This window comes from Pleurodeles waltl, chromosome 10 (assembly GCF_031143425.1).
Source record: "Pleurodeles waltl isolate 20211129_DDA chromosome 10, aPleWal1.hap1.20221129, whole genome shotgun sequence".
NCBI lineage: Eukaryota > Metazoa > Chordata > Amphibia > Caudata > Salamandridae > Pleurodeles > Pleurodeles waltl.
This window is the reverse complement of record NC_090449.1, coordinates 750,315,929-750,339,775: the sequence shown is the minus strand read 5'-3', so window position 1 is coordinate 750,339,775 and position 23,847 is coordinate 750,315,929.

The following is a 23,847-nucleotide window of genomic DNA, read 5'->3' as shown; positions in this document are numbered from 1 at the left end:
TTTCCGTGTAGAAAGACTGCAAACAAGTCTTGCTATCTGCAAGGGTCGCAGTTATGGTTTTTGGATGCTGCTGTGGCCCAGGAGGGACCAGGATGTCACCAATTGCGTGAGGAGACAGAGGGGGCATCCATCAAGACAAAGAGCCCACTCAGAAGCAAGCAGCACCTGCAGAAGTGCCAGAACAGGCACTATGAATAAGAGTGAACCTAGCTCACCCGAAGTCACAAAAGAAGGTCCCACAACGCTGGAGGACGACTCAGAAGGTCGTGCACTGCTGGTTAGAGTGTCAGGGACCCAGGCTTGGCTGAGCACAAAGGAAATCCTGGAAGAGTGCACAGGAGCCGGAGCAGTTCCAAGTCACGCAGTACCCAGCAATGCAGTCTAGCGTGGGGAGGCAAGGACTTACCTCCACCAAACTTGGACTGAAGAGTCACTGGACTGTGGGAGTCACTTGGACAGAGTTGCTGAGTTCCAGGGACCACGCTTGTCGTGCTGAGAGGGGACCCAGAGGACCGGTGATGCAGTCTTTTGGTGCCTGCGGTTGTAGGGGGAAGATTCCGTCGACCCACTGGAGATTTCTTCTGAGCTTCTAGTGCAGAGAGGAGGCAGACTACCCCCACAGCATGCACCACCAGGAAAACAGTCGAGAAGGCCGCAGGATCAGCGATACAAGGTTGCAGTAGTCGTCTTTGCTACTTTGTTGCGGTTTTGCAGGCGTCCAGAGCAGTCAGCGGTCGATTCCTTGGCAGAAGGTGAAGAGAGAGATGCAGAGGAACTCGGATGAGCTCTTGCATTCGTTATCTAAAGTTTCCCCAGAGACAGAGACCCTAAATAGCCAGAAAAGAGGGTTTGGCTACCTAGGAGAGAGGATAGGCTAGCAACACCTGAAGAAGCCTATCAGGAGGAGTCTCTGACGTCACCTGATGGCACTGGCCACTCAGAGCAGTCCAGTGTGCCAGCAGCACCTCTGTTTCCAAGATGGCAGAGGTCTGGAGCACACTGGAGGAGCTCTGGACACCTCCCAGGGGAGGTGCAGGTCAGGGGAGTGGTCACTCCCCTTTCCTTTGTCCAGTTTCGCGCCAGAGCAGGGCTAAGGGGTCCCTGAACCGGTGTAGACTGGCTTATGCAGAAATGGGCACCAAATGTGCCCATGAAAGCATTTCCAGAGGCTGGGGGAGGCTACTCCTCCCCTGCCTTCACACCATTTTCCAAAGGGAGAGGGTGTAACACCCTCTCTCAGAGGAAGTCCTTTGTTCTGCCATCCTGGGCCAGGCCTGGCTGGACCCCAGGAGGGCAGAAGCCTGTCTGAGGGGTTGGCAGCAGCAGCAGCTGCAGTGAAACCCCAGGAAAGGCAGTTTGGCTGTACCAGGGTCTGTGCTACAGACCACTGGGATCATGGGATTGTGCCAACTATGCCAGGATGGCCTAGAGGGGGCAATTCCATGATCATAGACATGTTACATGGCCATATTCGGAGTTACCATTGTGAAGCTACATATAGGTAGTGACCTATATGTAGTGCACGCGTGTAATGGTGTCCCTGCACTCACAAAGTCCGGGGAATTGGCCCTGAACAATGTGGGGGCACCTTGGCTAGTGCCAGGGTGCCCTCACACTAAGTAACTTTGCACCTAACCTTTACCAGGTAAAGGTTAGACATATAGGTGACTTATAAGTTACTTAAGTGCAGTGTAAAATGGCTGTGAAATAACGTGGACGTTATTTCACTCAGGCTGCAGTGGCAGGCCTGTGTAAGATTTGTCAGAGCTCCCTATGGGTGGCAAAAGAAATGCTGCAGCCCATAGGGATCTCCTGGAACCCCAATACCCTGGGTACCTCAGTACCATATACTAGGGAATTATAAGGGTGTTCCAGTAAGCCAATGTGAATTGGTAAAATTGGTCACTAGCCTGTTAGTGACAATTTGGAAAGAAATGAGAGAGCATAACCACTGAGGTTCTGGTTAGCAGAGCCTCAGTGAGACAGTTAGTCACTACACAGGTAACACATTCAGGCACACTTATGAGCACTGGGGCCCTGGCTGGCAGGGTTCCAGTGACACATACAACTAAAACAACATATATACAGTGAAAAAATGGGGGTAACATGCCAGGCAAGATGGTACTTTCCTACAATGACAATATGCCAAAAGTATCTCAGTGAGTACCCTCAGTATGAGGCTAGCAAATATACACAAGATATATGTACACAATACCAAAAATATGCAGTAATAGCAATAGAAAGCAATGCAAGCAATGTACAGTCACAATAGATTGCAATGAGAGCACATAGGTATAGGGGCAACACCAACCATATACTCTAGAAGTGGAATGCGAACCACGAATGGACCCCAAACCTATGTGAGCTTGTAGAGGGTCGCTGGGACTGTAAGAAAACAGTGAGGGTTCGAAAAATTGCCCACCCAAGACACTGAAAAGTGGGTGCAAAGTGCACCTAAGTTCCCCAGAGAGCACAGAAGTCGTGATAGGGGAATTCTGCAAGGAAGACCAACACCAGCAATGCAACAACGATGGATTTCCAGACGAGAGTACCTGTGGAACAAGGGGACCAAGTCCAATAGTCACACTCAAGTCGGGAGTGGGCAGATGCCCAGGAAACGCCAGCTGTGGGTGCAAAGAAGCTGCCACCGGATGGTAGAAGCTGTGGATTCTGCAAGAACGAAGAGGACTAGGAACTTCCCCTTTGGAGGATGGATGTCCCACTTGGTGAAGAAGCTTGCAGAGGTGTTTCCGTGCAGAAAGACTGCAAACAAGTCTTGCTAGCTGCAAGGGTCGCAGTTATGGTTTTTGGATGCTGCTGTGGCCCAGGAGGGACCAGGATGTCACCAATTGTGTGAGGAGACAGAGGGGGCATCCATCAAGACAAAGAGCCCACTCAGAAGCAAGCAGCACCCGCAGAAGTGCCAGAACAGGCACTATGAATAAGAGTGAACCTAGCTCACCCAAAGTCACAAAAGAAGGTCCCACAACGCTGGAGGACGACTCAGAAGGTCGTGCACTGCTGGTTAGAGTGTCAGGGACCCAGGCTTGGCTGAGCACAAAGGAAATCCTGGAAGAGTGCACAGGAGCCGGAGCAGTTGCAAGTCACGCAGTACCCAGCAATGCAGTCTAGCGTGGGGAGGCAAGGACTTACCTCCACCAAACTTGGACTGAAGAGTCACTGGACTGTTGGAGTCACTTGGACAGAGTTGCTGAGTTCCAGGGACCACGCTCGTCGTGCTGAGAGGGGACCCAGAGGACCGGTGATGCAGTCTTTTGGTGCCTGCGGTTGCAGGGGGAAGATTCCGTCGACCCACGGGAGATTTCTTCGGAGCTTCTAGTGCAGAGAGGAGGCAGACTACCCCCACAGCATGCACCACCAGGAAAACAGTCGAGAAGGCCGCAGGATCAGCGATACAAGGTTGCAGTAGTCATCTTTGCTACTTTGTTGCGGTTTTGCAGGCGTCCAGAGCAGTCAGCGGTCGATTCCTTGGCAGAAGGTGAAGAGAGAGATGCAGAGGAACTCTGATAAGCTCTTGCATTTGTTATCTCAAGAATTCCCTAAAGCAGAGACCTTAAATAGCCAGAAAAGGAGGTTTGCCTACTTAGGAAGGAGGATAGGCTAGCAACACAGGTAAGAGCCTATCAGAAGGAGTCTCTGACGTCACCTGGTGGCCCTGGCTATTCAGAGCAGTCCAGTGTGCCAACAGCACCTCTGTTTCCAAGATGGCAGAGGTCTGGAGCACACTGGAGGAGCTCTGGGCACCTCCCAGGGGAGGTGCAGGTCAGGGGAGGGGTTACTCCCCTTTCCTTTGTCCAGTTTCGCGCCAGAGCAGGGCTGGGGGATTCCTGAACCGGTGTAGACTGGCTTATGCAGAGATGCGCACAATCTGTGACCATCAAAGCATTTCCAGAGGGTGGGGGAGGCTACTCCTCCCCAGCCCTAACACCTTTTTCCAAAGGGAGAGGGTGTAACACCCTCTCTCTGAGGAAGTCCTTTGTTCTGCCTTCCTGGGCCAAGCCTGGCTGGACCCCAGGAGGGCAGAAACCTGTCTGAGGGGTTGGCAGCAGCAGCAGCTGCAGTGAAACCCCAGGAAATGTAGTTTGGCAGTACCCGGGTCTTTGCTAGGGACTCGGGGGATCATGGAATTGTCTCACCAATGCCAGAATGGCATTGGGGTGACAATTCCATGATCTTAGACATGTTACATGGCCATGTTCGGAATTACCATTGTGACCCTATACATATGTAGTGACATATGTATAGTGCACGCGTGTAATGGTGTCCCCGCACTCACAAAGTCTGGGGAATTTGCCCTGAACAGTGTGGGGGCACCTTGGCTAGTGCCAGGGTGCCCACACACTAAGTAACCTAGCACCCCACCTTTACCAGGTAAAGGTTAGACATATAGGTGACTTATAAGTTACTTAAGTGCAGTGGTAAATGGCTGTGAAATAACGTGGACGTTATTTCACTCAGGCTGCAATGGCAGGCCTGTGTAAGAATTGTCAGAGCTCCCTATGGGTGGCAAAAGAAATGCTGCAGCCCATAGGGATCTCCTGGAACCCCAATACCCTGGGTACCTCAGTACCATATACTAGGGAATTATAAGGGTGTTCCAGTATGCCAATGTAAATTGGTGAAATTGGTCACTAGCCTGTTAGTGACAATTTGGAAAGAAATGAGAGAGCATAACCACTGAGGTTCTGGTTAGCAGAGCCTCAGTGAGACAGTTAGTCATCACACAGGTAACACATACAGGGCACACTTATGAGCACTGGGGCCCTGGCTGGCAGGGTCCCAGTGACACATACAACTAAAACAACATATATACAGTGAAATATGGGGGTAACATGCCAGGCAAGATGGTACTTTCCTACACATCCCCCCCCCCCAAGCGAAGGACAATAAGAATAGCCATGACCTGATGAGTCTTCATTGTCTAAGTGGAAATATCTGGAGAGTCCATCTGCATTGGAGTGGGTGCTCCCAGGTCTATGTTCCACTGTATAGTCCATTCCCTGTAGGGTTATGGACCACCTCAACTATTTAGGGTTTTCACCTTTCATTTGTTTTAGCCAAAGTAGAGGTTTGTGGTCTGTCTGAACAATGAAGTGAGTGCCAAACAGGTATGGCCTCAACTTCTTCAGTGCCCAGACCACAGTAAAGGCCTCCCTCTCTATGGCAGACCAACGCTTTTCTCTAGGGGTCAACCTCCTGCTGATAAAAGCAACAGGTTGATCCTGGCCCTCAGAATTAAGTTGTGATAAGACTGCCCCTACCCCTAATTCAGATGCATGAGTTTGGACAATGAATTTTTTGGAGTAACAGGGGCTTTTTAGGACAGGTGCAGAGCACATGACCTGTTTCAGCTCCTCAAACGCTTTCTGACAGCTAGCTGTCATCAATACCTTTTTAGGCATCTTCTTTGAAGAGAGGTAATTAAGAGGGGCTGCTATGGAGCCATAGTTCTTTATGAACCTCCTGTAATACACAGGGAGGTCTAAGAAGGCTCTCACCTGGGTCTGAGTTGTAGGGGGAACCCAGTCTATAATAGTTTGGATTTTCCCCTGAAGTGGTGCAATCTGTTCTCCACCTACAAGATGTCCCAGATAAACCACTTTCCCTGCCCTATCTGGCACTTTGAAGCCTTGATAGTGAGGCCTGCCTTTTGCAGGGCCTCCAAAACCTTCCACAGGTTGACCAGGTGATCATCCCAGGTGGAGCTAAAGACAGCTATATGATCTAGATATGCTGCACTAAAAGCCTCCAACCCTTGCAGGACTGTATTCACCAACCTCTGAAAAGTGGCAGGTGCATTTTTCAAACCAAAGGGCATTATTGTGAATTGGTATTGCCCGCCAATGGTAGAAAATGCAGTTTTTGCTTTAGCATCCTCTGGTAACTTGATCTGCCAATACCCTGCAGTCAAATCAAAGGTGCTTAGATACTTGCCAGATGCCAGTGTATCTATTAGCTCATCTGCCCTGGGTATAGGGTGAGCATCAGTTTTAGTTACCTGGTTGAGACCTCTGTAGTCTACACAAAATCTCATTTCCCTTTTCCCATCTTTGGAATGAGGCTTTGGTACAAGTACCACAGGAGAGGTCCATGGACTTTCAGAGTGCTCAACCACTCCCAGTTCAAGCATTTTCTGAACTTCTTGATTAATGCAATCCCTGACATGGTCAGGCTGCCTATATATCTTACTTTTGACAGGCAAGCTGTCTCCAGTATTTATAGTGTGCTCACACCAAGAAGTGGTGCCTGGCACAGTAGAAAAGAGTTCAGAAAACTGACCCAGGAAATTTATGCAGTGGTCTTTCTGCTCAGCAGAAAGACAATCTGCTAGAACTACACCTTCCACTAGAGCATCTTGTTCTGTGGAAGAGAAGAGATCAGGGAGAGGGTCACTCTCTTCTTCCTGTCCTTCATCTGTTGCCATGAGCAGGGTGAGATCAGCCCTGTCATAGTAGGGTTTCAGGCGATTGACATGGAGCACCCTAAGCGGACTCCTGGCAGTGCCCAAGTCAACCAAGTAGGTGACTTCTCCCTTTTTCTCAACAATAATGTGGGGACCACTCCATTTGTCTTGGAGTGCTCTTGGGGCCACAGGCTCCAAGACCCACACTTTCTGCCCTGGTTAGTACTGAATCAGAACAGCCTTCTGGTTATGCCATTGCTTTTGGAGCTCTTGGCTGGCCTGAAGTTTTTTACTGGCCTTTTTCATGTACTTAGCCATTCTAGATCTTAGGCCAAGTACATAGTCCACTATGTCTTGCTTAGGAGCTTTTAAAGGTTGTTCCCAACCCTCCTTTACAAGTGTTAGAGGACCTCTTACAGCGTGTCCAAATAGGAGTTCAAAGGGGCTGAAGCCCACTCCTTTTTGGGGTACCTCCCTGTAAGCAAAAAGTAGGCAAGGTAACAGGACATCCCATCTCCTCCGGAGTTTTTCAGGGAGTCTCTTTATCATTCCTTTGAGAGTTTTGTTAAACCTCTCAACCAGTCCATTTGTTTGTGGATGATAGGGTGTGGTGAACTTGCATGTCACACCACATTCCTTCCACATGGCCTTTAAGTAAGCAGACATAAAGTTGCTACCCCTGTCTGATACCACCTCTTTTGGGAAGCCCACCCTGGAAAAGATTCCCAGGAGGGCCTTTGCCACTGCAGGAGCTGTAGTGGTCCTTAGAGGAATTGCTTCAGGATATTTGGTGGCATGGTCCACTACCACCAAGATAAACCTATTGCCTGAAGCAATAGGAGGGTCAAGGGGGCCAACTATGTCAACCCCTACCCTGTCAAAGGGAACCCCAACCACAGGCAGTGGAATAAGGGGTGCCTTTGGTGTGCCACCTGTTTTGCCACTAGCTTGCCAGGTGACACGGGACTTACAAAATTCCTTTGTGTCCTCTGACATTCTAGGCCAATGAAACAAGGGAACAAGCCTGTCCCATGTTTTCATTTGCCCTAAATGTCCAGCCAAGGGAATCTCGTGGGCTAGAGTTAGGAGGAACTCTCTGCATTGCAAGAGAATAACCAATCTCCTGGCAGCTCCACATTTTGGGTCCCTTGCCTCTGTATACAAGAGGTTGTCCTCCCAGTAAACTCTGTGAGAGTTACTGACATCCCCAGTTTGCTGTTTGACAGCTTGCTGTCTTAGACCCTCTAGTGTGGGACAGGTCTGCTGTGCCACACTCAGCTCCTCCCTGGCAGGCCCCCCTCCACCCAAAAGCTCAGCAGTGTCTGCTTCCAGCTCCTCTGGTGAAGGTTCTGCACAGTTTGGAAATTCTTCTTCCTCAGAAGTTGAATCCACTGTAGAGGGAAGGATAGTAGGTAGTCTTTTACCTTTACTAACCATAGCTTTAGGGAGCACTTGGTCCATTGTTCCAGGATCCAAGTCACCCTGTCCTTTTTGCTTTTTTGCCTGAGCTGTTGTCAAAGCAAAAATATGCCCAGGAATGCCTAGCATTGCTGCATGAGCCTCCAACTCTACTTCTGCCCAAGCTGATGTCTCTAAATTGTTCCCTAGTAGACAGTCTACAGGTAAATCTGAGGCAACCACAACTTTCTTTGGACCAGTAACCCCCCCAGTTGAGATTCGCAACAGCCATGGGGTGGCTAAGAGTGTTGTTATGAGCATCAGTCACTTGGTACTGGTGACCAAGTAGGTGTTGTTCAGGGTAGACCCGTTTCTCTATTACCATGATAACACTGGCACCTGTGTCCCTGTAGGCCTGAACCTCAACACCATTTATTAGGGGAAGTTGCTTGTACTTATCCATATTAAGGGGACAAGCAACCAAGGTGGCCAAATCAATGGCACCTTCAGAGACTAACACAGCCTCTGTGGTCTCCCTAACAAGACCAATCCCAACTAAATTACCAAAGGTGAGCCCAGCTACTCCCTTGGATTGGCTATTAGTAGATTTGCGCCCACCACCACTGCTATTACTAGGGGCACTAGGTGTAGCAGTAGGGGTTGTGGTAGTGGGAGGCTTGGTGCTTTTCTTTGGACAACTGGCATCAGTTGTCCAATGGCCTTTTACTTTACATAAATAGCACCATGGTTTCTTTACTTGATTAGAATAGGATTTGGGCTCACCACCCCCACCAGAGTGTTTTTGTGGGCCTGATGAAGACTCATTTTTAGATTTGTCCCCACCCTTGTCTGAAGACTTACCATCCTTCTTCTTGCCATCCTTGTCACCCCCTGTATGAACTTTTCTGTTCACTCTTGTTCTGACCCATTTGCCTGCCTTCTTTCCCAATTCTTGGGGAGAGGTCAGATCTGAGTCCATTAGATATTGGTGCAACAAATCAGACACACAATTATTAAGAATATGCTCTCTCAGGATTAAGTTATATAGGCTTTCATAGTCAGAAACTTTACTGCCATGTAACCACCCCTCCAAGGCCTTCACTGAATGGTTAACAAAGTCTACCCAGTCTTGTGAAGACTCCTTTTTGGTTTCTCTGAACTTGATCCTGTACTTTTCAGTGGTTAAGCCATAACCATCTAGGAGTGCATTCCTAAGAACTGTAAAATTATTGGCATCACTTTCCTTCACAGTAAGGAGCCTATCCCTACCCTTTCCACTGAAAGATAGCCATAGGATAGCAGCCTACTGCCTTTGAGGGACCCCCTGTACAACAAAGGCCCTCTCAAGTGCAGCAAACGACATGTTAATGTCATCCCCCTCCTTGTAAGGGGGAACTATCTTGTGCAGATTCTTAGAATCATCCTCTTTTACAGGATTACTATCTGTAATACTGCTGCTTCCACCCTGGGGTCCAAACCCCAACCTCTGCCTTTCTTTTTCTAAGTCAAATGCTTCCCTGTCTAGATCCAGCTGTTGCTTTTTAAGCTTCAGCCTGGACTCTTCCACTCTCAATCTATTGAGTTCCCTTTCTAACACTCTGTTATCAGGGTGGGTGGGGTGGGCATGCTTAGACACAGAAGAATGGTGTGAATGAACAGAGGGAGACCTGTCCCTAACAGAGGGCACTCTAACAACCTGGCCTAAAGGAGTGACATTCCTACTGTGATGAGAGCTCACATTAGTACCAGCCATGCTAGGTGGCCTGCTAAGGGGCAGGTTGGGAAGGTTCCCATCTAACACTTTTGCTGGGGCTACCCCAGAATCAGAGTGTGAACCATCAGCTAACCTGTCACCGGATGTGCCAGCTATGGCCTTATCATGTTCAATGAGCATATTAACCAACAATTCTCTAGAGGGATTCTTCCCTACCTCTAAACTTCTATCAATGCAGAGACTCCTTGCACCTTTCCAGTTAAGGTGGTCATAAGCAGTGCTGGTCAGATCCAGAGTTTGACCTGTACCAGACATGATAGAAAAAGGTTTAAGGGACAGAAAAAGAAAGAAAAAGTTTCAGAACTTTTTAAGGAACAGAAAAAAACGTTTTCAACTTTTAAGACACTTTTTGAAAGTTTTAGAGGTACTTTTCAGCACTTAGCAATAGAGTAAGAAAAGAAAAGCAAAACATTTTGGTTAGGTGTACATACACTGAACTTGTTTTCTATATTTTTCTCTTATGAAAAGTACAAAATGACAAAGTGGTAAGTAGTTACAAGTACTTATCCCACCACTGCACAACCAATGTAGGAGGCTGGCCTGGTTTGTAGTGGTACCAAGGGGTAATACACTCTGCACCAGGTCCAGTTATCCCTTATTAGTGAAGAAGAGGTGACTAGCAGCTTAGGCTGATAGAAAAGGTAGCTTAGCAGAGCAGCTTAGGCTGAACTAGGAGATGTGTAAAGCTCCTACTATACCACTGGTGTCATATGCACAATATCATAAGAAAACACAATACACAGATATACTAAAAATAAAGGTACTTTATTTTTATGACAATATGCCAAAAGTATCTCAGTGAGTACCCTCAGTATGAGGCTAGCAAATATACACAAGATATATGTACACAATACCAAAAATATGCAGTAATAGCAATACAAAGCAATGCAAGCAATGTACAGTCACAATAGATTGCAATGAGAGCACATAGGTATAGGGGCAACACCAACCATATACTCTAGGAGTGGAATGCGAACCACGAATGGACCCCAAACCTATGTGAGCTTGTAGAGGGTCGCTGGGACTGTAAGAAAACAGTGAGGGTTCGAAAAATTGCCCATCCAAGACACTGAAAAGTGGGTGCAAAGTGCACCTAAGTTCCCCAGAGAGCACAGAAGTCGTGATAGGGGAATTCTGCAAGGAAGACCAACACCAGCAATGCAACAACGATGGATTTCCAGACAAGAGTACCTGTGGAACAAGGGGACCAAGTCCAAGAGTCACACTCAAGTCGGGAGTGGGCAGATGCCCAGGAAACGCCAGCTGTGGGTGCAAAGAAGCTGCCACCAGTTGGTAGAAGCTGTGGATTCTGCAAGAACAAAGAGGACTAGGAACTTCCCCTTTGGAGGATGGATGTCCCACGTGGTGAAGAAGCTTGCAGAGGTGTTTCCGTGCAGAAAGACTGCAAACAAGTCTTGCTAGCTGCAAGGGTCGCAGTTATGGTTTTTGGATGCTGCTGTGGCCCAGGAGGGACCAGGATGTCACCAATTGCGTGAGGAGACAGAGGGGGCATCCATCAAGACAAAGAGCCCACTCAGAAGCAAGCAGCACCTGCAGAAGTGCCAGAACAGGCACTATGAATAAGAGTGAACCTGAGCTCACCCGAAGTCATAAAAAAAGGTCCCACAATGCTGGAGGACGACTCAGAAGGTCGTGCACTGCTAGTTAGAGTGTCAGGGACCCAGGCTTGGCTGTGCACAAAGGAAATCCTGGAAGAGTGCACAGGAGCCGGAGCAGCTGCAAATCACGCAGTACCCAGCAATGCAGTCTAGCGTGGGGAGGCAAGGACTTACCTCCACCAAACTTGGACTGAAGAGTCACTGGACTGTGGGAGTCACTTGGACAGAGTTGCTGAGATCCAGGGACCATGCTTGTCGTGCTGAGAGGGGACCCAGAGGACCGGTGATGCAGTCTTTTCGTGCCTGCGGTTGCAGGGGGAAGATTCCGTCGACCCACGGGAGATTTCTTCGGAGCTTCTAGTGCAGAGAGGAGGCAGACTACCCCCACAGCATGCACCACCAGGAAAACAGTTGAGAAGGCCGCAGGATCAGCGATACAAGGTTGCAGTAGTCGTCTTTGCTACTTTGTTGCGGTTTTGCAGGCGTCCAGAGCAGTCAGCGGTCGATTCCTTGGCAGAAGGTGAAGAGAGAGATGCAGAGGAACTCTGATGAGCTCTTGCATTTGTTATCTCAAGAATTCCCCAAAGCAGAGACCTTAAATAGCCGGAAAAGAAGGTTTGCCTACTTAGGAAGGAGGATAGGCTAGCAACACAGGTAAGAGCCTATCAGAAGGAGTCTCTGACGTCACCTGGTGGCCCTGGCCATTCGGAGCAGTCCAGTGTGCCAACAGCACCTCTATTTCCAAGATGGCAGAGCTCTGGGCACCTCCCAGGGGAGGTGCAGGTCAGGGGAGTGGTCACTCCCCTTTCCTTTGTCCATTTTCACGCCAGAGCAGGGCTGGGGGATTCCTGAACCGGTGTAGACTGGCTTATGCAGAGATGAGCACAATCTGTGACCATCAAAGCATTTCCAGAGGGTGGGGGAGGCTACTCCTCCCCAGCCCTAACACCTTTTTCCAAAGGGAGAGGGTGTAACACCCTCTCTCTGAGGAAGTCCTTTGTTCTGCCTTCCTGGGCCAAGCCTGGCTGGACCCCAGGATGGCAGAAACCTGTCTGAGGGGTTGGCAGCAGCAGCAGCTGCAGTGAAACCCCGGGAAATGTAGTTTGGCAGTACCCGGGTCTTTGCTAGGGACTCGGGGGATCATGGAATTGTCTCCCCAATGCCAGAATGGCATTGGGGTGACAATTCCAAGATCTTAGACATGTTACATGGCCATGTTCGGAGTTACCATTGTGACGCTATACATATGTAGTGACACATGTAAAGTGCACGCGTGTAATGGTGTCCCCCCACTCACAAAGTCTGGGGAATTTGCCCTAAACAATGTGGGGGCACCTTGGCTAGTGCCAGGGTGCCCACACACTAAGTAACTTAGCACCCCACCTTTACCAGGTATAGGTTAGACATGTAGGTGACTTATAAGTTACTTAAGTGCAGTGGTAAATGGCTGTGAAATAACGTGGACGTTATTTCACTCAGGCTGCAATGGCAGGCCTTTGTAAGAATTGTCAGAGCTCGCTATGGGTGGCAAAAGAAATGCTGCAGCCCATAGGGATCTCCTGGAACCCCAATACCCTGGGTACCTCAGTACCATATACTAGGGAATTATAAGGGTGTTCCAGTATGCCAATGTAAATTGGTGAAATTGGTCACTAGCCTGTTAGTGGCAATTTGGAAAGAAATGAGAGAGCATAACCACTGAGGTTCTGGTTAGCAGAGCCTCAGTGAGACAGTTAGTCATCACACAGGTAACACATACAGGGCACACTTATGAGCATTGGGGCCCTGGCTGGCAGGGTCCCAGTGACACATTCAACTAAAACAACATATATACAGTGAAATATGGGGGTAACATGCCAGGCAAGATGGTACTTTCCTACATCTCCGGACCAGTGACGATTGTGCTGCCCTCCTGGGCACTGACTGTGGCAGTGGTCTCCGGACCAGTGACGATTGTGCTGCCCTCCTGGGCACTGACTCTGGCGGTGGTCTCCGGACCAGTGACGATTGTGCTGCCCTCCTGGGCAATGACTCTGGCGGTGGTCTCCGGACCAGTGACGATTGTGCTGCCCTCCTGGGCACTGACTCTGGCGGTGGTCTCTGGACCAGTGACGATTGTGATGCCCTCCTGGGCACTGACTCTGGCGGTGGTCTCCGGACCAGTGACGACAGTGCTGGCGGTGGCGTCCCGGCCGCCGGGGAGGATGGCGCCCTTCTCCGCCGTGCTGCTCTTCCCAGACTGTGCAGACTTCTTCTGGCCCTTCACCACCTTTGGAGGAGTCACAGCTAACTCGGCACTCCCACTGGGACCCTTGTGAGCAGTTTTGCCACCAGGAGTCTTCACCCTGTCCCGTCGGCCACTTTCCAACTTAAGGTGCTTTACAGGGGGTGGACTGGCAGTGCTTTGGCTCCATGTCACACTGGCTGTCCTGGTGGCCGGTGCACTCCACACACCTTTAACACGCACCACTGGTACTGGACTTTTTTTGGCTGAGGTGCTACTATGGGACCTATGAATTGGAGGGGTGGGGGTGGTGGCAAAGAGGTCAACGTTGCAGAGGCAGAGTTGCTGACGAAGACTGGGATGGGTAGCTGGAGGGGGTCTGGGAGTGGAGGAAGAGCAGGTGGTTGTAGGAGGTGTAACTTTAGGTGATTTGGGTGCAGGTGCAGGTACTGGAGGCTGTCGTGAGGTGGATGGATGTTGGGTGTGTGGGTGCCCGCGTTTGTGTACTTTGGGAGGGGGCATCACAGACACACTGGGAGTGGACACAGGGGACGTGTAAATGGTAGTGGGGGTGGTGAGCGCAGGTGAGCGGGGTGTGGTGCTGGGTGTTCTGGTGCGAGTCCTAGTGCCTGTAGATGTAGTGCATGCAGGTGAGAGTGTAGGCGACACTAGGAGGGAGGAGGGAGACGAGTGCCTGTGGGTTGTGTGGTGCTTATGTTTGCCTGAGCTACTTTTGTGTGTTGAGATGTATGCATGCTTGTCTGATGGTGTGCTTGGGATAGGCTGGGGTACAGGGGACTGGGTCTGGGTGGAGGGAGTTGGAGGGGGGAGGCTAGACACAGGGACAATGGCTGCCATCAGTGCTGAGGCCAGAGATTGCAGGGTTCAATGAAGGGCAACCTGACCAGAATGAATGCCCTCCAGGAATGCATTACCGTGTTGCAACTCCCTTTCTACACCCTGGATGGCATTCACAATGGTAGACTGCCCAACAGTGAGTGACCTGTGGAGGTCAATGGCCTCCTCACTGAGGGCAGCAGGGATGACTGGGGCAGGGGCTGAGGTGCCTGGGGCGAAGGTGATGCCCACCCTCCTGGGTGAGCGGGCACGGGCGAAGGCTGAGGGGCTGCTGGGAGGGCGGTGCTGGTAGGGGAGGTGGCGGCTGTACCTGTAGAAGTGGGGGGCACAGATGGTGGCGCCACCACAAGGGAGCTCCCATCGGCGGACGAGTCCGTGTCGCTGTTTGGTGATCCGGTGACCGACGTGAAGCTCCCCTCGCCCTCCGTGCCACTGGTGTATTCAGAGTCTGTGGTGTGGCCCTCCATGGCCATGTGGGATGCAGCTCCCTTGTGCTCCGGTGCCACTGTACCTCCGCCTGATGATGCTGATGCACACAAGAACAGGGAGAGCACAAAAAGGGGGGGGACGACAGAAGAAAGACAGGTTGAGTGCATGGCTTACCGCTACCGTTGGCGGACAATACAGACACAGCAGCCCCCTGCACTATGCCGTGCTCTTGCCCTACATGTCTATGGTGGTCATCTGCGCACATAGATGACACAGGGGCATGTATACCTGTACTTGGCACTCTACAGAGGTGGGGTGGAGTGCCACATGGCCTGCATTACGGAGGGGCCTAGCCTACGGAACTCGCCCTGGCCTAGGGAAACCCACAGCCATCCTTCCCCACCCAGACCCCTCCACTGTGTGGTAAATAATTTAGTTTACCTTATCTCATTTCATAATTTTCTAGTAATAGGTAAATGAGGAAGGAGACAGAGTCCGGGACGTGGAGTATAATCAGGGTTTATTTCAATAACTCGAGTTAAGGGAGAGCTCCCTCACCAAGCGGGTTAGGGAGTGGTCTGCTCAACATTGCGCAGCTTGCAGCTTTTATACATTTCTTGCACAACACAAGCAAATGGCAGTATTCGGTAATTTTCCATCAAGCAAACTTTAAAAAGAGAAAAAAAACAAAACAGTCTATATGCGTCAGTGGAAATATGTGAAGCTGGAACACTCCGATGTGCGTCAGTGGAAATATGTGAAGCTAGCATGCAGACGGAGAAATGTCAGAAGCGTGGGGTAAAAAATAGAGTACAAGGGAAAACAAGCGTGACTTTCTTCCAACCACAGGTTATTCTGTCGAAGCGAGCTTTTTCTTAGAAACGGAAGAATCGGCCTAACCACAACTGTGTGGGTGGCTGACATCCTGCCTGAAGCACATCACACGTTGCAATTTATCTTCTGCTGCATTCTCCAAAATGTCAACACATTCTCAAAATGGATGCTTACTCTCAAAATGGATGTCCAGATGTCAAGGCACAATGATTGCATGAGAGTGCGATATTTTATTTTTCCACATCCCCTCCTTGCACCAGAGTGCAATCACTGTCAGTACAGGCCATTGAGGTAGATCCTGGCATTTTCTTCCTCCGGCTTATGTCTTCTAGGGGTGCACAGGGTAGCACATAATCCACAGAGTGGTGGACCACACTGTAGGCAGAGACAACACCCCATAAGCACTGCGAATATTATCCCAACTATGGATAGTAACTTCCAGCCCCAGGAGGATACCAACCCCCAAAACCATCCTGACCAAGTCCAGGTGCCTAGTTCCTGGTGTAATCCTGATGCTATTTTGTGTAATTTGGAAATAGCTTTATAGACTGAAGGGGCGTTATCGGGAATGAAAATGCAACAGCTCGACCCGATAATTTTACAAGCCCCACCCTTCTCCGCTAGTATGACGTCGAGAACAAGACGATTCTGGAGCGCTACCATTCTGATAGCGGATTGTTCCTGAGTCAAGTTCCCCAAAGCGGCTATAGTCTGATTCACAACTGCCTCTACTGTTCGAGTAAGTCTACGTATAAGCTTACTGTTCTGCACTGGTCCGATGAAGAAGAAAAAACCTCTATTAAAATCAGTATATTGTTCCGCAGCAGTTTCAGTTTGATCTATTCCGGATGTATCTATATACCTCTTGTACCTCCCTGCACTAATTCGATGATCCTTGTGGTACGTTGAAGAGGCAAGGAAAACAGGTGGCAATAAGAAGGATATATAACATCTCCCCCCCCAGTTGTAGGGAAGACGGACATAGGCAGACTGGCCGCAAATGAAATAGGTATGTCTGGTGGTCTGAAATGAGGACCGACCATGATCCGTAAATTTCACAGTAAAATTGCATTCACTGTATCCTACAGAGATAGTGCCAGTCTTCTGGATGCACAGGTGTCCTTTTACTTTGAAAACGGATATAGTTATTGGCCCTCCCTCTCCTTGAGACCTGGGTCGTTTCAGCTTAAAAGTCAAGTCATCCTGTCGGTATTCTTCACTTTCGAATACCGTTCCATTAGCCTGTGGTAACCCTTCCTCATCAGGATAACAGACCGTTTGAAGGACAGTGTTTAGATTACCCCAGGGCCAGTCCTTTTGATCTGTTGGCATCTCAGACCTGTTGTAAGCTGTGATCAGGGCAAACCAGGCCTCGCATGAGCCGTTATATGAGAATGGAAATGGTGTTAATGGCATTCCCCCTTCATCTTGGTGAGGGGGAATCCGTCCACATACCCAGCAATTAGTGGTATTAACCACTTGATGTGAGTAGTGTAATAGCTTCACAAAGGTGTTGTTCTGCATAGCTACTCTATGTGCCAACTCATGAGGTGGAAGATCGTGATGTGTGTGTTCTTGAGTGTCATTAAGGGGTGTCTGAACTCGTTTGCTTGGAGGAAAAACCACATACAGTATCCAACTCACACATGCTATTGCTGCCAACAAAAACATTAATATCAATACAAAAATATTTTTCCCAGCACACATTCTTCTCTTATATTTGTCCCTTAATCTCTTTTGTTCCATCCTTGTTTCTGTCACAAGCCTTGCCATTAGGCGTATCTCCCTTGAGCCCCTGCCGTTTCACCAACAAGAGGAGCTTGTTTGGACTTAAGTGACCTGGGCTCGGGAAGAAGACCTAAGTTTCGACTTGTATAACTGTTGGGGACTTTCTTCTGTGGGTAATGTCAATTGTTCGGAATGTTTTGGAATCAGGTGAGGCAAAGTGTCCTCTGCTCCTTCTTTAGAAAAGTATTTCTTACAATGGCTGGCATGTAACCAGCCCTTCCGTCCTTCGACTTTCACGGCTGTTCGGGTAACCAGTAGAACAAGCTTGGGTTCCTTCCACCTGGGCTCAAGAGGCGTCGCGCGATCAAAATTCCGGATGAGGACCCAGTCTCCCGGTCTGATCTGGTGTTCTTTGGGTTCGGTATTATCAGGAAATGCAGCTGCAACCTGTGAACGACAAGATTGAAGTGCAGACATCAAAGAAGCCAGATAATCTGTCAATACAGGTAGTTCAATGTCTGTTATAGCCTTAGCTCGCGGTGTCCCCCATATGTTAGGTGGTCTACCAAAAACTATCTCATAGGGAGCTAGTCCAGTCCTGGAATGGGGAACCATTCTCATGTAGAACAATGCTACGGGTAAAGCTGTTATCCAATCAACTTTCTTATCGGCACAAATTTTTGCCAACTTGTTTTTTAGCGTTTGGTTGTGTCGCTCGACTAGACCAGCTGCTTGTGGATGGCGTACGCAGTGGAATTTCCACTGGTATCCCAGCAGGAGCGAAATTTTCTTCATTAATTCAGATGAGAATGGTTGGCCATTGTCAGAGTATATAACTCGAGGTAGACCAAACCTAGGAAAGTATTCCTTAATCAATTGTTTGGCAGTGGTGTTGGCAGTATAATCAGGTACGGGGTAGGCTTCTGTCCACCTTGTTAATGTACATACTACTACAAGGACATACTTGTATCCTCTGCATCTTTCCATTTGTATATAGTCCATTTGTATGACCTCAAAAGGATGTTCTGGAGGATGAAATCCTCCTGAGCCTACTGTCACACCCTTCCCGATGTTGTACTGGCAACATATCATGCATGTTTGGACCTTGTTTTTGGCTGCGGCTCTAAGGTGCTTATTGTCCCATATAGATCTTGTTGCATCTAGCATAGCCTTTTCTCCTAAATGGGCTGGCCCATGTATTGTTTCTATAATGATCTGTACCATGGCGTCCGGTAGATACCAGACTGCTTTGTGTGGCACCATCCATCCCTGGTCTGTCAAGATCCCTCCCTCCTTTTTCCATTTTTCTTTTTCTTCTTTTGTAGCATGACTCTGTATGTCTAGTATATCAATAGCGGTATCTCTGGTAGTTTGTGTATGTCCTATAAATGCAAGGTCATGGGGTGACCCTTTTTCTATGTCTTTCTGTGTCATTTCCTGAGCTGTTTGGTCTGCTAAGGCATTTCCTATAGCGACATCGTCTGTTCCCTTTGAATGTGCTTTGCATTTAATTACAGCTATTTGTTCGGGCAAGTGTATGTCGTCCAATAACTGTGTTATGAGGTCTGCATGTTGTATTTTTGATCCATGGGATGTCATGAAGCCTCTTTCTCTCCATAGCGTTCCGAAATTGTGAACTACCCCAAAGGCATACTGTGAGTCGGTGTAAATGTTTATCTTTTTTTTCTTCCCTATGTGACAAGCTCTACTCAAGGCTATTAATTCTGCAGCCTGCGCCGAGAGAATTGGTATTTGTCGACATTCTAGTACCTGTGTTTTTGTGGTGACTGCATAGGCCGCTTTCAGTTCCCCTTTTTCATTTCTTTTACATGAGCCGTCCACATATATATTTTGTTCCGCATCTTTTAAAGGAATATCTCCTAGGTCTGATCTTGGTTTCGTCACTTGTTCAATCACTTCTATAAAATCATGTACTCCGTCTGTCTCTTCAGGAAGAGGTAAGAGTGTCGCTGGATTCAGGGTGTTACATCTAAGTATTTGAATGTGGGGTTGGAACAGTGTCAGTTCATACCCTGTCAATCTGGCTATGGTCAAATGTTGAGTCTGTGTTCTATTGAGTAGTAGTTCCACTGCATGAGGAACCCTTACTACTAGTGGGTGTCCTAATACTATGGTGTCACTTTGTCTGATAGCTTGGGCTGTCGCTGCTACAGCTTTCAGGCATGCAGGAAGGGCTTGCGCTACTGGATCCAGAGTGGATGAAAAATATCCGCACGGCCTTTGTTTGCCTGCTTGTTCCTGTGTAAGAACTGACAAAGCAGTCCCATTTTTCTCAGTAACAAATAATGTAAAATCTTTGTGGTAATCGGGGGTAGCTAATACAGGAGCTTGACACATTGCTTGTTTCAACGTTTGGAATGCGTGTGTATGTTCCTCTGTCCAGGGAAGTTGGGGTGTTGCACTTGCTTCCAATGTTGTGAGGTGTACAAGTGGTTTAGATATTAATGCAAACTGAGGGATCCATTGTCTGCAGTATGATGTTAATCCTATGAATTCACGTACTTGTTTCTGTGTTTTTGGTTGGGGTATATTTAGTACCAACTGTATTCTTTCTTGTGTTAGTTGTCTACCCTCCTTCGACAGCAAGTGCCCTAAGTAGGCCACTTGCTGTTGACAAAACTGTAACTTGTTTGGTGACACCTTATGACCATTTTCAGCAAGAAACGTTAATACAATTAACGAAGCTTGTACACATGACTGTTCAGAGCGAGCCGTGATGAGTAAATCATCAACGTATTGCAGGAGTGCAGTATTTTGAGGCATTTGTATAGTGTCTAATTGTCTTTTTAATGCCTGACTGTAGATGCTCGGGCTGTCAGTGAAGCCTTGAGGAGCTCGTGTAAACCGGAAGCTCCTTCCGGACAGTGAGAACCCGAACAAATACTGGCTATCTTCATGTATGGGTACGCTAAAGAACGCATTCTTGAGGTCGATGACGGTGAAATAAGATGCCTCACAATCAATAGTAGTTAAAAGTGTGGAGATATCTGGTACAACAGGATGTTGGGACACCACACACTTATTGAGTTCTCGTAAATCAACTACCAGTCTATAACTGGGATTTTCACCTTGTTGGACTTTCTTTGCTACTGGTAATACAGGGGAATTAACTGTGTTTGAAGGTACTTCTATCACTACCCCTGCTTTGATGAGATCTTCTATGATGGAAATGAGATCTCTCTCAGCTTGCGGAGGTATTTTATACTGGCGTAATCGTGGTAGTATGGCTCCATCTTTCAATATAATTTTGTGAGGCGCAATAGTCATTCGCCCAACCGAGGTGGAGCTGGTGGCCCACAATTCGGGGGGAAGGTGTGCAAGCCGAGGATCCAACTCTCTAACGGTATAGTGGCCTTTAAAATCTCGTAAGAAAAGGCGTACGTCCTGGGGGGAGCATACTATAATAGCTCCCAATTCTTTCAGTTGTTTAATGCCTAGCAAATTTTCGGGGCAAGCATCTGTTAAAAGAAGATCGGTGGTCGTGGTGAGGGGGCCGACTTGTAAAGGTAAGGGCTCTGAAGTACTACTAGTAATGGGCTGACCTGAAAAACCTAGGGAAACATTTTTATTTCCTGACAGTGGTGCTTGAGGCAGTTCATTGTGATCAATTGTTGTTTTGCTTGCCCCGGTATCCAATAAAAACTTATTTTCTTGTCCCAGGAGGTGAACGTCCACATATGGACCAGTCTGGTCCACAGGTATAGGGATAAGGGGCAATTTATCCTCTTCCCTCCCTGGGCAACTTCAGAAGAAACTGGGAAAGTCGGCATACCCATTATCCTCTCCATTCATGTACATCTGTGCGCTCTGTTTTATTTCTCTATCCTGGCTCCTGGGGACTCTTCCCTCTGTTTTGTATTGTTCCCGAGGAACATGGGGTCTAGATAACGTTTTACCGGTGGCCAAATTGTGTTTCAGAACAGGGCATGTTACATTCCCTTGCAAGTCTTTGACATAATGTCCTTGTTTCTTACAGTAATTACAAACACCCTTGGAGGTAGTTGTTGTCTTTTGTTGTTGTGGCGGGGGGCCTGTTCTGGGCATTACAGTCTGTGCGACTAAAGCTCTTATCTTAGTTTCTTTCAGTCTCGTTTTTTCACGCTCTTCTTCCTCCCTCAGCCTATTTTGGTGATATTGCAATATTCGTAAGACTTGGGAAGGAGTCTGAGCCTGCCAGGAACTTTCAACTCTTTGAACCCTTTCCTTTAATTTAGGCAAGCTATTTTCTACCAATTTGGACACAAACAGGTGGGGGTAAGAGTCACTATTTGGTTTAAGACCGCTATTGATAGCGAAACATTCCTCTAATCGGGAATAATAATCCCCAGTATCCTCACCAGGTTTTTGCTTACAAGCCGAAATGGCGTCCCAATCCTCTTTTTTTGTAGTAAGGAGTTGGGGTAATACTTTGAGAATAAGACCTGGCAACGCCTTTATATCCTGGTGTATATCTCCCCCGGTGCGCGCTCATTTTCACGTGTTTCAAGAGTTGCCCAATTTAATTCACCAGCATCAACTACCCAATTTTTCTCTCTCAATTTTTCATAAATCCCAGAGGGCAACAAATGTTTCAACATGATTGTCATATCCGCTAATGTGTATGTTCCCATCGTAAGGACATCCGCGAGTTCTTTAAAGAATCCTGCAGGATCCTTAGAATTGGATGGAACCATTTCTTTCATTTTCATAATTTCCATTTTAGTAAGGGGGGTATATACAAAAACTCTGTGCAAGTTATTTCCATCATCTGCTCGTGGGTGTACCTCTCTGAGAGGAAAATGACGAAGTGTGTCTTTCTGTTGTAAATCATGGTGTCGTGACCGAAGAAGTGTTCGTGTTACTTCGTCATGATACTCCTGTCTAGCCTCAAGGAATATATTCAAAAACAGACTTGGGTCTTGTACGAATGTTAAGGACGTGCACTTAGACAATAAATCTTCGAGGGCCTTTTGATGGGGTCTAATTATTTTATTTAGCGTCATCAAGTGTTGGGTCATATATATACTGGCCAATCTACGTTGCGTAAGTGGGAGATTAGAAAATAACTGGGCAATGACATCTGGATTGTATATTTTTGGTTGCGAGGTCCACAGGGTGGCGGTACGAGCTAATTCCTGTTCCTCAACTGTTAAGGGAGGTTCCTGATCAAGGAACCATTCTAAGGCTTCCTCTGTTTCCTCATATAATTCCTCACTCGTTGGGGCCTCGGGAAAAAAGGAAACAGTTGTATACGTAGAGGGGGTAAATTTTTCTCTTTTTCCGAGGTCCCCCCGAAGTGGACATTGTTTAGTAGGTCGTGAGGGACCCTCTTTGAATTTACGTTGTTGTTGTACCATAAGGCCCAATAAGGTACCTACTGCTCCATCTATCTCATCCTCTACTTCTTCAGTTTTTTCATTAAGGTCATTAATAATGTCTGCTAATTTTGTAGGAATTTTCAAACCATTTGCCTGGAAATATCGTGCAAAAAGAAGTGTCATGAAAGTATATATGTGCCTTTTTTGTCTCTTATTTTTCCCCTTCATAACATCTGTATATGCGGTGGAATTTCCACCTCGTAACATATATTCAATCATACTGTCAATGGTACTTTGTACTGCAGGCATTTTCTCTATTTTAGTCCAACTATCAACTAACTGTTTTCCTGGTTCATCCAAAGCGGGATATCTTTTATATAATGGATCATGGGGACACTGCACTTTATCCTCCCCGCCCGCTGCTTCGTCTCCTCCCGCTGTCTCTTCCAGCGAAAGGTGTCGCGTGCGTTCTGAAAGGTTGTCAATTATAGTTGGGGGAGGTGTTACCGCTTGACCAGGTCCAGGATGGACGGGCCGCATATCAGTAGAATACGGGGGTGGTACGTCCAATAAGTCTATGAGGGGTGCTTCTTCAAAATCTATAGGAGCGCTGGGAAGGGGACCATGTTTCAATTTAACCTGACCAGCAACCTCACATTTAGGTAATACCGGATACAGACCGGTCATATTTCCTTGTTTTTCTCTATTTGTTTGGTCAAGAACTGTTTCCTTTCCTGTCTGCAATAATTCGTCTGACTTCGCTTTTTCTGACATTTTCTGCGCTTTTTCAATTTTATTCTGAGCTTTCTCCTGTCTCCTATGGGCTTCTTTCCTCCACCATTCCACAGAATCTAATTGAGCCTGTCTCGCTTTCCTTTTGAACAACTGTTCCTCCACCTTAAGGACACTTTCTATATCAAAAGTCCCGCTGCTGGGCCACCGATATTTTTCTTCCAAATTCTCAGTATATTCCACCCATAAGTCCAAAAAGACTATTGCCGACATGCCATGTTTATTATACATAAATCTAGCTGGCGTGTCCTTAGGTGGAAGAACCACCTCTTTTTCTAAAAACTTTTTATCTTTAGATTTAGTCTTAAATTTGGCAAACAACGACATTTTGTTACTAAATCTATACCTTTACCGTTTCCTTAATCGGAAAACGTCTTGATACTATTCAGTAATACTCACCGAACAGCAAATCCAGAATTTTCGATCGAATCCAGACGCTGCGCGTGTCA